Consider the following 14,552-nt stretch of genomic DNA (forward strand, 5'->3'; position numbering starts at 1 on the left):
CTATGAATTGAGTATTCACTGTGTCCAAGGCATTGTAGAATTGGACTCTGTATAAGGACTGGGCATCGGGAGGGATATGGGCTGCAGCCTGACCGGTGTAACGCTTTGTAGGTTTGCGGACATGAGGGATCTGAATTGGTTGTAGGTCTAACTTTGTTGCCACAGCAGTTGCTTTCGAGAACAATACATCAAAATGCTCCTCCGTTCGTTTGACCTGCATGCTTGTTTTGACATGGTCTACAGCCTCCAACATGCCTGAAACGATCTGTTTCCTAAGCTGCAGGGAGGTGTTCAGGCACTCCAAATCCCCAATCAGGTCTTCAGCCATTAAAAGGCAGAGCACAGTGTTCCCTTTAAGAAATGTTCCATGAAGACCATTGGCGTTGGCTGAAGTTTCAGGTGAGCTGCATGATGCCATTTCTTCAAGGGCCATCAGCACTGACTCATACTGCTTGAGAACTGAGCGGATGGCAGGGGTACGTACAGTCCACCTGGTGGGACAGAGAGGCTTCAATGAGGTGAAAGTTGAACCATGCTCTGATTTTGCAATATTCTGGAAAATCAACTTGAACCTCCCAGATTGATTAAAGAAGCCCCCCAATTCATGGACCAGACCCATTGCATCTCTTACTAGTGGAGAGGCTCCACAGGCAGCCTGCGTAATTAAGTTCACGCAGTGAGGACCACAGTGACCATACACAGCCAGCGGTTGTTCTTTCCTTAAAATGGCTTGTACTCCCTGCAATCGTCCAGCCATGTTTGCGGCACCATCATAAGTTTGTCCTCGGAGTTGAGACAGAGGAAGCTGTAGGCGCGTCATCACATCACATGCCATCTTGGCTATATTTTGCCCTGTTGTTGATGACACTTGGCAGATTCCCAGTAATTCTTCCTTTGGTTGTAGATCTGCATCTACAGAGCGCACACATATTGACTCCTGCTCAACTCCTGATATATCTTGGGTGCCATCAATGATAATTGAGAACTGGACCACTGGCATTGATGTTATTTCCGACACAATTTCTTTGATGATTGTATTGGCCATCACCTTCAACAGTTCGTTCTGCAATTCCGGACTGGTGAAATCGAGGGGACCTTTTAGCCAGGAGGTCAGCTCTGCATCGCCCGTTACCTTGTACTTTAGAAGCTGGCTTAAATTCCCACTCTCCTTCTGATTGCCTCGAAAAGCCAGACCTTGCCGCGCCAAGTACCTCACACCCTCAACAATCTTCATCAGATTTCTTCTTGCTTGTTGCTGCCGTCTTTCAAGCTCACTTGAAAGTTGCACATTAACAGGCTCTGGATCCTGAATCCTAGTCATCACAGCTAATTTGTGACACTGGCTCTGTTTATGCACACTACATTTCTCCAGTGCCTTCTTCCAATTGTTAAAACTAGTCTTGACAAACGCTGAATCTGCTTTTGATGCAAGCTTAGACTTTTGTGCTGCAAAGTATTTAGCACAATAGAAACAGAGGACCCCTTTTACAGAGGGGCTGTAATGGAGCCATGTATGATCTTAAAACCACTTCTCCTGAAAGTAGAGTATTCTATTTGATAGGGTTTGACTGGGTATGACTTTGACATTTGGATGATTTGGGCAAAGTCCAAGCTCCTCCCCTTCCTTTCCTGTACCTTCATTTTCGCCAGCCTGGCTGCTCCCTCTCTAATTGTCAAACTCACTCTCCCTGCTTGATGGTATTATCTGAAATACATATGAGGATGATCTCATCTTAAATTAACATTAGACTGCTATGTTGTCATTATTCTGTCTTAACCATCAATATAGCTCCTTTCTGGCTTACCTCCATGTCACCAGCGCACACTCTCCCTGTCCGGTCGCCATGCTCACATTCTCTCTCTCCCTCTCTCTCTTTACTCTGAACACACCAGAGTGAACATGGAAGAAATATTATCAGTAAACAAGCTATCTGACTGGTAAAAATACTCACTTTCTCACTGCTCTTAACTTGAGGCTGCCCAAAAAACTGTCTAATGTCACTGCCACCCTTCCTCTTGCTCATGCTTACAGCTTGACTTCGGCGATCTGCAGTTGCTGATGTGATTAATACGGGTCAGCAGCGCTGGATATAAGATAATTAAACATGTTTATTAGCAATTCAGAGCATTCTAAACCCAGCACAAGCTATGATGCACACTGCAAACCTCCTGCGTGTGAGTATCTTTTAAATGCTTCTGACGATTATGAAATACTATTTCCTAATAATTGTAGAGTATTTATTATTTAATTAATTCTGGCACTTTTGATATTCCATAGGTGTCACACATCACAGTTTTAAATCTTTCCACACCCTACAAATTACAAAATAAAATATAAATAATCCACATGAATAAATATCTATTGGATTACATCCAAAACGACACCGTCATTTTCCACATAGCTGACACTAGCCCGCCAAACCCTGGCTAACAACTGAAACCAGTTAGCCCACAGCTAGTTAGCTACTATTCCTGAAAAGTTCGGTTTTAACATCAGAACTACAAGTTACTTACACAAAGAAGCTAAACCGGAGGGTTCATTAACATTACCATTACGAAATAAAAATAATATAGATTACTTTAGGGCTAACTAGAAAAGATACCAGAACTGATGGAGCGCAAATTAAAACATGACTGACCTGCTTGGAGCATCAAGCTAACTGAAGGTGGACTCAGACGTGCAACAGCGAAAGACACCCCCGGGTACAAAATAAGGAAACAATTTACATTTGAAAAGAAATATCATTTTGGTGAAGTTCACAATAACAGAAAATATAGATTTTCAAGTATACAAATAACCAAAAATAAAGAAGTCATAGAATAGCAATATTATTTTAATTAAAGAATTAAAACTTTTTTTTTTTTTGCTATTTATTGGGGGGGACATTTTGAGTGTATCTGAATATTGGGAGGGATGTCCCCCCCCCCAATGTATATGGTGAATACGGCCCTGGAGGAAACTACACTGAACAAAAATATAAACGGAACACTTTTGTTTTTGCTCCCATTTTTCATGAGATGAACTCAAAGATCTAAAACATTTTCTACATACACAAAATAACCATTTCTCTCAAATATTGTTCACAAATCTGAAAAAATCTGTGATAGTTAGCACTTCTCCTTTGCCGAGATAATCCATCCCAGCTCACAGGTGTGGCATATCAAGATGCTGATTAGACAGCATGATTATTGCACAGGTGTGTCTTAGGCTGGCCACAATAAAAGGCCACTCTGAAACATGCATCTTTGCTTTATTGGGGGGGTCTGGGGGGGTCCGAAAACCAGTCAGTATCTGGTGTGAGGGTTAGGATTAGGGTTAGGGTTAGGGTAATGTTGTGAATCGAGTGGCCTGTGTTCATCGTCCATAACATACGCCTGCCCATACCATAACCCCACCACCACCATGGGCCACTCGATTCACAACATTACCCTAACCCTAACCCTAACCCTAATCCTAACCCTCACACCAGATACTGACTGGTTTTCGGACCCCCCCAGACCCCCCCAATAAAGCAAAAGTGCACGTTTCAGAGTGGCCTTTTATTGTGGCCAGCCTAAGGCACACCTGTGCAATAATCATGCTGTCTAATCAGCATTTTGATATGCCACACCTGTGAGGTTGGATGGATTATCTCGGTAAAGGAGAAGTGCTCACTATCACAGATTTTTTCAGATTTGTGAACAATATTTGAGAGAAATGGTTATTTTGTGTATGTAGAAAATGTTTTAGATCTTTGAGTTCATCTCATGAAAAATGGGAGCAAATACAAAAGTGTTGCGTTTATATTTTTGTTCAGTTTATTAGTGTAGTACTGCCAAACCGGGAGTCAATTAAAAATGTATAGGTAATTTAACAAAAAAAGCCGCCACGACTTTTCTATAGGTAATATGTGTGTGTTTGTTCAGACAAACTATTTTAAAGTCTAAGAAAATATGTTTCACAATGTTTTCTTCTGCTCAATAAACAGTATTAATGATGATCTAATAAAAAACACCAATGGTACGTTGAAGCAAGTTGAAAGCCTACAGAACTCAATGAGAGAAGATATTAAATCCAAAACAGTGTAAAGGATGAACACAACGTCTCTGCTAAAGGATTTGTCTTTTTAACTGCTGATACATCACTGTCACCTAACTGACGGACCAGATCCTGCAGATATTTTAAGGAAATTGTTACATATTTGTCAGCTTGTCATGACGATTTTATGGCAAAAATGTTGTCTCTGAAAGCAGAACGCAAATGTGCAGTACTGTGCTTTCACAATCAACTTATTTCTTATAAATCAAATAAACAATGATCGGAAACAAACAATAATTTAATTGAAAAGCTGTTTCAGTAGATTAGAGGTTAATACCTTTTACTCACGAAGACAAGTTGCATGACATACAGATAATAAAGTTCTCATTCATAACACTCCGTTCGATGTCTCACTATGGGATGCGCCTCAACGCGTATGCAAACAGAAGCATCAATCTCATTACGCCAATCCTGATTGGCTGGTGATCTTGACGTCTACGTCAGGGAATCCACCCACCGTATAAGTAGCTTGCACTACGACGCAGCGTCATTCAAACACCTCTTTTTGCTTCAGAGCACATCTCGAATTATCATTAGCCGGGCTAGCTTAACGGTCCACAGACTGAACCCAAAGCTAACATTCGGTCGACGGGCGCTTGCGGTTAATTTTTTGCTTTGCAAGAAGACTGAACAATATTAACACACCAGTTAATATTGTAATCTGCCTCGCCGTTTCTTTCTTTCGAAATTACGGTAAGGTTTGATTTTTTCTTCAAGCTAGTAACATACCTGTTGCTAGCTTTTCTTCCCTCCACACCGACACCACGGTAGTGAGGACGTTCTCTTTTCTCTCTCACACCAGAGGAGACGGAGATAAAAACAAAAGGTATTAACACACCAGTTAATATTCTTTAAAGAATAAAATCTACACCATCGCTTTCATCGGATTAACAACAAGGTTGGATTTTTTTCTCAGTAACGTACCTGTTACTAGCGTGTCCACTCCACGCCGACACCCTGGCGAACAAAGATGGACCCTTCTCTCCCTCACACCAGAGGAGTCAGGGACTCGGAGGCTCGGCTATGCGGCTGCGGGTTTAAGATCTCAGGCACAGACTCACACCAGGTCTGCTCGTCCTGCCTCGGGCTGGAACACGCCCAGGAGGCTATCGATAACCCCGGCCTCGTGCGGGCATTGTGCCCGCTTCACCATTAAGAGCCTCCGCCGACGGCTAGCACACCAAGCTAGCTTGTCGGGACAGGACCCCCTCATGTCCGCTGATTCGCCGGCCGGTAATCAAGACATGGTGGAGTCCGCCGCAGAGATTGAGCCCCACGCTGTGTCAGGCTGGGGCTCAATGACAGCGGCAGCCGCTGAACCAGAGCCCCGCGCCGTGTCAGGCTGGGGTCTTGTGGCGGCAAGAGCCGCGAGAGCGGAGCCCCGCGCTGTGTCAAGCTGGGGCTCCCAACTGGACCTCACCATGGTTCCACCCACGGAGGATGTCCTGGAGTTGGACTATATGGAGGAAGAAGAGGATGCCTCTGAGTTTTTCCTGTCCGACTCGGATGAGCACGAGGATGACATCTTCGTTTCACCGGATCAGGCTGCAAAGCCGGGAGCGATGTCCGCTCTCCCGGGCAAAAGCACACCTGCTTCGCCCTGCCTAAGTATGGACTTGCAGGCCGTGTGTCAACGCACTGCGTCCAGGCTGGACATCCCATGGCCTGAAGCGGCCAAGGAAACCTACAGATCTCACTACGAGGGGAAGCAATTGCCCCAAGCAGCGAGGACGAAGAGGCAGCTCCTTCCAGTCTTTCCGGAGATGCTGGACGAGGTATCGGTCTCATGGAGAGACCGCACTTTCAGCAACAAGGCCCCAATCCAGGGTGCCTCCTCAATGGACTGTGACGGTATGGAGAGGCTTGGCCTGCTCCGCATGCCACCCATGGAACCGCTGGTGGCAGCCCACCTCCAACCGAGGCTGGCTTCGACACCGAGCATGAACCCCACGCTACCGGCAAAGACAGACCGTTTTCAGTCAGCGGTGACCGAACGGGCCTATAAAGCCGCAGCTTTGTCCGCCAGGGCACTCAACGTCTCCTCGCTGCTGACCGCCTACCAGGCGGAGCTCTGCGAAGACTTGTCGAGCAAACCTGAGCCTGCCGTGTGGAACGAGATCGCAGCGATCACGGACATTTGCCTCTGTGTGCAGCGCTGTGCAGTCCAAGCCACGGGCAAAGCACTGGGAATTATGGTGGTACAGGAGAGAGCCAGGTGGCTCAACCTGACGAACCTTCCAGACCGGGAAAAAGAGGATGTTCTGGACATACCTATTGTTCCCGAGGGCATATTTGGCTCCGCTCTAGCTTCGATGCAGCAGAGATGCGAATCAAAAAAGAAGGAAGACGAGGCTCTCCAGCTCTGTCTCCCCCGAAGGGTCCAGCCGCCACCTTCAACGGTCCCGCGGCAGGCCTTCACTCAAGCTGCCTCACGTCCTGCCCGGTTCAAGATACCGAAGCAGCAGAGACCACAGCCCGTCCCGGGTCCCCAGCCCAGGCACGAGGCGAGGATGAGCTGGCCAAGAAGATCTCCGGTTCCGGCAGCTGCCGCTCAGGCACAGCCGACCCAGGTTTTCAGCCACCAGGCGAGGAAGAAGAAGCGGGCGGCCTGACAGCCTCCTCTCCTCTCCTCGACGAGAGAGCTGGAAGTTCCCTGTTCCCCAGCTCCATAACACGTTCCAATGTTATATGCTCATGTGTTTTCGGGGTGCCACCATGCCCCCATCTTCCCGCCGCCTCGAGTGATGCCAGAACGTCATCCTCAAGTTTGCGCCATAAGGAAAATGGACTTAACATCAAAGACAGCAAGTTCCGCTGCCTGTTTAAGTCACACAAACACATGTCATCATTATTGTTTCCTAATAAATCATTTTCCACTGTCGTTTCCAGGCTTGGAGCCAAGTCAATAAAAATGAAAAGAAAAACAATAGCCGCGATAGCCCCGTTAAGACAACAGGGTATTCGCTTGGCAACTTATCTGGACGACTGGCTGCTTCTCGCACAGTCGGAGCAAGAGGCTATTACGCAGACGAATGTCCTCGTAAAACACCTGCTCGATCTGGGTTTCGTAATAAACACAGAAAAGAGCATGTTGTCCCCAGCCCAGACTGTACTCTACCTGGGCCTACACCTGAATTCGGTGCCCTTTACAAAGAGTGAAAGCCTTCAGAGCTTGCCTCGCTCATTTCCGGCTACGCAAATATGTTCTCTTCAGATCATGTCTGCGGTTACTGGGGCTCATGGCGTCAGCCATCCTGGTGGTACGACTGGGACGCTTACACATGAGGGAGTTTCAGCGCTGGGTAGCTGCCCTCAGACTGGACCCCGCGCGTCATGGAGCGTGGAGAGTGATGGTCACTATAAAATGCGTAATGGCACTGCGCCACTAGCTACACCCGACTTTTCTAGTACGGGGCGTGCCTATGGGTGCTGTCCTATCGCGGAAGGTGGTCACCACAGACGCATGTCTGACGGGCTGGGGGGGTATATACGAAGGTCAACCTGTGAGGGGTCTCTGGAGCAGAGACCTCCAACGGTCACACATAAATTATCTGGAGCTTTTAGCGGTGTTCCTCACCCTAAAACGCTTTCTGCCTTTTCTCAGAGGACATCATGTCCTCGACCACAATATCGTATATAAACCGCCAAGGGGGTTTGCGTTCTCTCCAGTTACACATGCTGGCACGCAAACTGATCTTATGGCGCTGCGGACGTCTCCTCTCTCTGAGAGCGACGCACGTACCAGGAGTGATGAACCTCGGGGCAGACCTGCTGTCCAGAGGCGTACCACTATATGCAGACTGGACTCTACATTCAATGGTTGTGAGTCAGCTGTGGGTGCGTTACGGCCGAGCCGCGGTAGATCTGTTCGCATCAAAAGAAAATGCTCAATGTCAGCTGTTCTTTTCAATGCGCGATTTAAACGCACTGTTAGACGTGGACGCGCTCGCGTACGTTTGGCCTCCGGTCCTTCTGTAGGCGTTCCCACCCCTGGCTCTGATACCCCCAACTCTGGCCAGAGTGAGAGAACAACGCCATACTGATCCTGATAGCTCTGCACTGACCTGCAATGTACTGGCTGGCGGAGATATATCAGCTGCTGTGCGGGCATCCGTGGCAGCTCCCACTACGCAGGGACATACTGTCTCAGGCGGGGGGGACAATCTTTCACCCACACCCAGAGCGCTTGGCACTACGGGCCTGGCCCGTGAGTGGTACAATCTGAATACAGTGGGGCTCCCTCAGAAGGTGATACACACTATTCAGAGTGCAAGAGCTGCCTCCACCAGGTCTCTCTATGGCTGTAAGTGGAGGGTGTTTGAGGAATGGTGCCTTCAAAAAGGACACATCTCTTTTCAATGTCCTGTCGGGGTGATTTTATCATTTCTACAGGACGTAATTGATAAACACAGAGCTTTCTCTACGATCAAAGTGTACCTGGCTGCTATTGCTGCATGCCATGGGCTTTAAGGGAAAGCCAGCTAGCCAACATCCTTTGGTCTGCCGTTTTATGAAAGGAGCTCGCAGGCTCCTCCCTGTTTCCAGGTCACTGGTGCCCTTATGGGACTTGGCAGTGGTTTTAGATGGGCTCACTCGACCTCCTTTTGAACCCCTGGAAGAAGCTGACATGAAACACCTGTCACTGAACAATGCTGTTACTGGCCCTGGCATCCGCCAAGCGAGTCAGTGACATTCATGCGCTCTCTGTACATCCTTCATGCACTCAGTTTGCCCCGGGGCAAACGAGAGTGTTGCTGAAGCCCAACCCTGCCTTTGTACCTAAGGTAGTTGGCTCATGTACCCCCATTGACATTGTGGCATTTCCTCCGCCGCTGTGTTCCTCTGAGGAACAGCGGCCGAATTTGCTGTGTCCAGTTTGTGCTTTACGCACCTATATGGAAAGGTCAAAAGAGTTTCGTTGCAATGACCAACTCTTTATATCCTGGTCTAACCCTCAGAAGGGCAAGCCCGTTACCAGGCAACGGCTCTCCCACTGGATTGTGGAAGCGATTGCTCTGGCTTATACGAGTCAGGGTTTGCAGGCGCCAACGGGTCTGCGTGCTCATTCGACTCGTGGACTGGCTACATCCTGGGCTTTGTTCAAGGGTGTTTCCATCCAAGACATTTGTGCAGCAGCGAGCTGGTCCTCACCGCTCACTTTTGTCCGCTTTTACAGGCTAGATGTCTCTGCTCCAAGTGTGGCCCGCGCAGTGCTGGGCCCCGTGTTGAGACAGGGTTCTACCTGTTAAGTTCTGGTTGTTTTGGTGATTTTCGAGATAAGCATGTCTAGCAATACGGGAGTTTCAATATCCCATAGTGAGACATCGAACGGAGTGTTATGAATGAGAACTATAGGTTACTTACGTAACCCCTGTTCTCAGAGTAACATGAAGTGAGATGTCTCACCAGATGGCCCTTCTTGCTAAGGCGAAGTGAGAAGAGGTGCTTATTTTGAATGACGCTGCGTTGTAGCGCAAGCTACTTATAGGGTGGGTGGATTCCCTGACGTAGACATCAAGATCACCAGCCAATCCGGATTGGCGTAATGAGATTGATGCTTCTGTTTGCATACGTGTTGAGGCGCATCCCATAGTGAGACATCTCACTTCATGTTACTCTGAGAACTGGGGTTACGTAAGTAACTTATATTTATCACAATACATTGCCTTTAAAATTATTGTCTTTAAAAAATAATACAATACCCCATTTTGTATGATGATAATACAAAATAAACTAATAAGTGAAACTTGCAGTAGTAGCAGTAGTTCAAAAAGTGAACAAAAGATAGTATTGAAGCGGCCAGTAACAACTAATTGTAAACAAATTGCAAGAAGATATAGTATATTGAACATAATGATATTGCACAAGAGGTATGTTCCTGACTGTATAGCATGTGGTGGTCTGCCAGGCCAGGGTCTGTGGTGGTTGTACAATCCAATCCCCTCTCTGTGAGGCCCTGCGGGCGAAGCAGCCTGTCTCTGAAGGAGCTGCATAGTGCGGACACAATTGCCTGTAGGGGTGGGAAATGTCGTCCAATAGGGAAGAAAGCATGGCTGCCATTCTCCTGCCTACCACCATCTCTACAGTGTCCAGAGGGCTCCCCAGGACAGAGCTGGCCTTCTTAACCAGAGTCGAGTCACTTCCTGTCAGCAGGCGAGATGCTGACATGCAGACCACTCCATAAAAGATGGCTGATGCCACCACAGAGTCATGGAAGGTCTGCAGTAGTGCTCCCTGACCTTCAAAAGACCTCATTCTCATCAGCAGATATGTTATGACCTATACTTATAAGGGTAATAAAATAATAACACAGTGTCTTCTGAACCAAGACAGTAAACATTTCATTGCTGCCATCTTGACAACACATTGAGGGCACATTATCTTCACTCCTTTTACAATAAAACCCGCACTGCACATTGCATCACTGCTAACTAGGGGCAACCTACTCGAAGGTTTCACTTAAAGACAAGTCAAGAAAGTAGGTTACAGTACTTCAATGCACTTATCTCTGCAAGGATTTAACCTGTTATGAGCAGCAGTGTGACATGTGACGGTGGAGGGGCATGAACACAGAGCTGAACTTTATTAAGAGTTTCTCCGGTCCTCCTGGGAGATTTACTTGTGAACACCACACAATGGATAAACAATTACCCTTGGTGTTGTGGTTTCTTTCAATATCTTTCACTGCCTTGCATCGGCATCATCTAAATATGTTCCATGTTTTTAATTTTAAAATAAAAACAAATTGAGTTCCAAGGTCCTCTAAAATGCAATTGCTTTTCCTGATGTTTTAGGTTTTTTGCCGTGGTAACATGTCAGTATCTGTATCGGGATAATAAAAAAGTCATACATTTGATAACACTATGACAACAACAAAACACTGTACAACAAAAGAGTATTTGCTTTCGTCACACTTCATTTACTGTATTTTTATAGCAACTTAAGTGGTGGCTACATGCATGCATGATAGCATAAATGTCTCTGAATGAATCACCTGATGGTGAGATCCTTACTTACTGTTTATCCTGGGGCTCTCAAATAATTTATCACCCTAGTTGTTTGTCCTGGACAGTTGCCACTTTGTTTCCAAATCCTCTGCTCAGCTCACCTAGCAGATATTTGCAAACACACTTAAATATGTAAACATCAACTTTGATCCATCAAACAACATCAATCTGTCAACCAAAAATCCTCATTAAGTTTTTCACTTGAATTATGTTACGAGGATAGCTTGGCAAGTTCGCCAAAAAACAAATAACTAACTTCTAACTTATCTTTCTGCCCTTTGTGTACTCGAGGCACATTCATTCTCAAATATACACGATGTGGGAGCGCCCAGCCTTCAACACTTCGTGGCACTAAGTGGCATACACCCTAACAAACTATTCTCAATATGGTTATTGTGTTAGTGGGTCCTGCCCCTTTCTCTGCTTTTGTTCCATGATGACTCAGATTGAGATGTAGAGGTTTATAACAGCTGCTTTAACTGTTGCCAAAAAATGTGCTGCCACCCAAATAAAACAACAACCTCAGCGCCACAATATGTCACTGTGGTATGCATCACTCATCACTCCACTTTGTGTTTGAAAAGTATCATTGCTAAATGTAATAACACTTAACAGGATAATATGTATTACTTAGAGTGATAGAGAGCTGATATGATATTTGATTCCTTAAGTGGCTGATTTGGGACTTTGGCCAATTGGTTCTTCTTGAAAAATGTGACTTATATGCTTAATAATCAGAATACTTACAATTAAGTGGGTACAAATATATAAGAACAAAAATATATTCACAACATATAGATTTAATCAATATGTTTGGAAAAACCTAAAGGAAAAAAGGAACATTTAATTTGGATTTGGTCGAGACAAGAGCTGTCCCCATTTACTTGTTTGAATATTTGTCATTGTGAAAGCTAATTAAAAAGATAAAGAAAAATAGGTACAGGCAACACGCAAATTCACAGAAAAATAGGAAGTCCCAATAAAGAAATAAAATAAACAAGTGCACAGTGTTGCATTTAAATTAATTTCCAGTCCGTTTTAATCTTAAAAAAAGCCTGCTTTTACGTATGTTGTTTTTCGAAAAGTTTTAAAGCTGTTTTTCTCCTTAGTACAAATGTGAAAAAGTTGGAAGTGTGTTACATGATGATATGAAATGTTGAGGTGTATGGGCTCTAGTGTGGGTACAGATTTGTTCCTGTGGTTTTCCAGTGCATGGGTAGTTATTTTCACTTCCCACAGCCTGCTTATTACATTCCTGTTTGCTTTTGCTCTCTCCGAATCTAACTATAGACAGAAAGTGTGCTTGTGAGTGTGTTCAGGAGATCAGTGTTACTGTGCGAGCGTGGTGTTCATGTACGTAGACACACACACAGACTTTACATGGTGTAATAGGCTACGGGGGTGGTGTTCATAGTCTTAAGCAGAATGGATGCAAAATCCACATTACACAACACATTCCCATTCTGGTGATCCACTGAGCCTTTGCACTAAGCATCTGTACATAAACCTCAATTATGCTAATGCTAATCCCTGGGACATTGATGTGAGTAGGCAAGGAGGCTAACAGCTAAAGACTTTGATGTGTGCTGCCATTTGGCAAGGCCTCCTGAAAGACTAGCATAGGACCCCAAACTCCACCAGGGCTTAAGAAGGAGAAACCAGCGCGGCCTTGTCTGTTCCTCGACTGATTACAAGGGCTTAGGGGGCTTCTTTTATTTGCCTCTTTGGTTTGGACCCAATCATGTGTGTCAGTTCTCTCCAATGCTGCTTGGCAGTCCTTTTCTCTCACCCCTCCTCTGTGCCATACTTCTGCTTTCTTTTGTTTTTCATTTTCATCTCGTCGTTGCCTTCGATGTGCTTCATTTGCATTCGACACCTTCTGTTTTTATTCCCCTTTTGGTAACTGACAAAAAGCACACAAATGTACCGTACAGTGTGGGATATATTAATACCATATACCAGCATTTAAATGGTGTTTATCAATTTTCAAAAGTCTTCTTATTGCTGGGATCTGAAATACCAACATTAAATTCTACCATCTTAACTTTTTTGTGGCTTTAATTGAGAAAGACTCTTGCTTAGTAGCCCACAAAAAAAAAAAAACTTGGCACTGTACTCTCATTGTTTGCATAATAGGACTTGCGTGGTTACAAGTTGCTTTTCAGAAATTGAACAGGCATCTCTAATCTCTTCTCGAGTGACATCAGACATTTTCTTGCTAACAGAAACATAGCACTGATTTATTCCATCAATGATAAGTGTTTTAAAAGCCCCCTTACTCTTGTGTTGACATTTCTCCGAGCTTCCAGAAAAAAAACAAGCCACAAGAGAAGGATTAAAGCTTATTTCAGTGAATGAGTCAACACAGGAAAAAGGGGAAAACACTGCAGACAGTTTTTGTAACAAAAGAGATTATGAACATTTAAGAGGGATTTGGGAAAATAATTGAGGCTTGCTCTAATTTTGGATGTGAAGACTGTGAAATGGTGTCAAAAATGTTTAGTTTTGGAAAAATAGACACAGAAAACCTCAAAAGCCAACAGCAGGGCCACCCTCTTCTTTTAGTACCACTTAATAATAAATTGTAGTCAAAACTATAAAACTGGTGCTTCAGTTGCACACCAGTGATGATGCTGCTGATGTGTGTGTACCTCGGAACTTCAAACATGAAGTCGATACTTGTGGTGTGTGTCAGTGTGTGTGGTGTGTGTTATTCGAAAATAATACAAATGCACAGAATAAAATATATTGGACATTCTAAAAAGCACTTGGTTTGAAGCATAGTGATGTTTTTACGCGTACAGCCAGGTACTGTAGACATGCAAACACACATAACGAGCAGGACAAGTCTACAGGGTTCACACATAACACATACTGTTACTCTACATAAAACACTTATGAGTGGAGCTGTGATGACTTTAAAACAGTGGCAAACACTTGTATGGAGCCAGAATTGGGTCAATATTCTTGCGCGCAAAACAAGCTACTAAAAGTTTTTGACACTTTGGGGCGGAGCCACTGGACTTTGATTGACAGCTGCCAGGAAGCCCGGAGTTGCCAGGATAATTGCCTGAACTACCAAGAGCCGAGGAGTGACAGCAGCAAGATTAGTTGGACGAGATTTAATGATAAAGTTGTCCAGAAAAAACGATTATATTCGTAAAGTGTACAGCTAATATATATATATATATCAATTAATTTGAAATGAAACAATATATTTTTGAGTGAGCTGTATCTGTCGAAAACTGCTAGCTACTGTCTACTGAAGAAAATGAATGTCCACAGTGTTAACATATAGAAAACAAGTTAACCTAGAGGCCGTTTTATGATCACCCTGTCAGTGTGCTGTTGAGTTAGCTATTTAGCTAGCAAATATTAGCTGGGTGATTCTCTGAATCGGGTGCCGATTTTAAGTTTAAAGCAATGAATTAATACACAAACAGTGTTTTGTATGGTGTTTTGCATCA

This window comes from Notothenia rossii, assembly GCF_949606895.1.
Source record: "Notothenia rossii genome assembly, chromosome: 2".
NCBI lineage: Eukaryota > Metazoa > Chordata > Actinopteri > Perciformes > Nototheniidae > Notothenia > Notothenia rossii.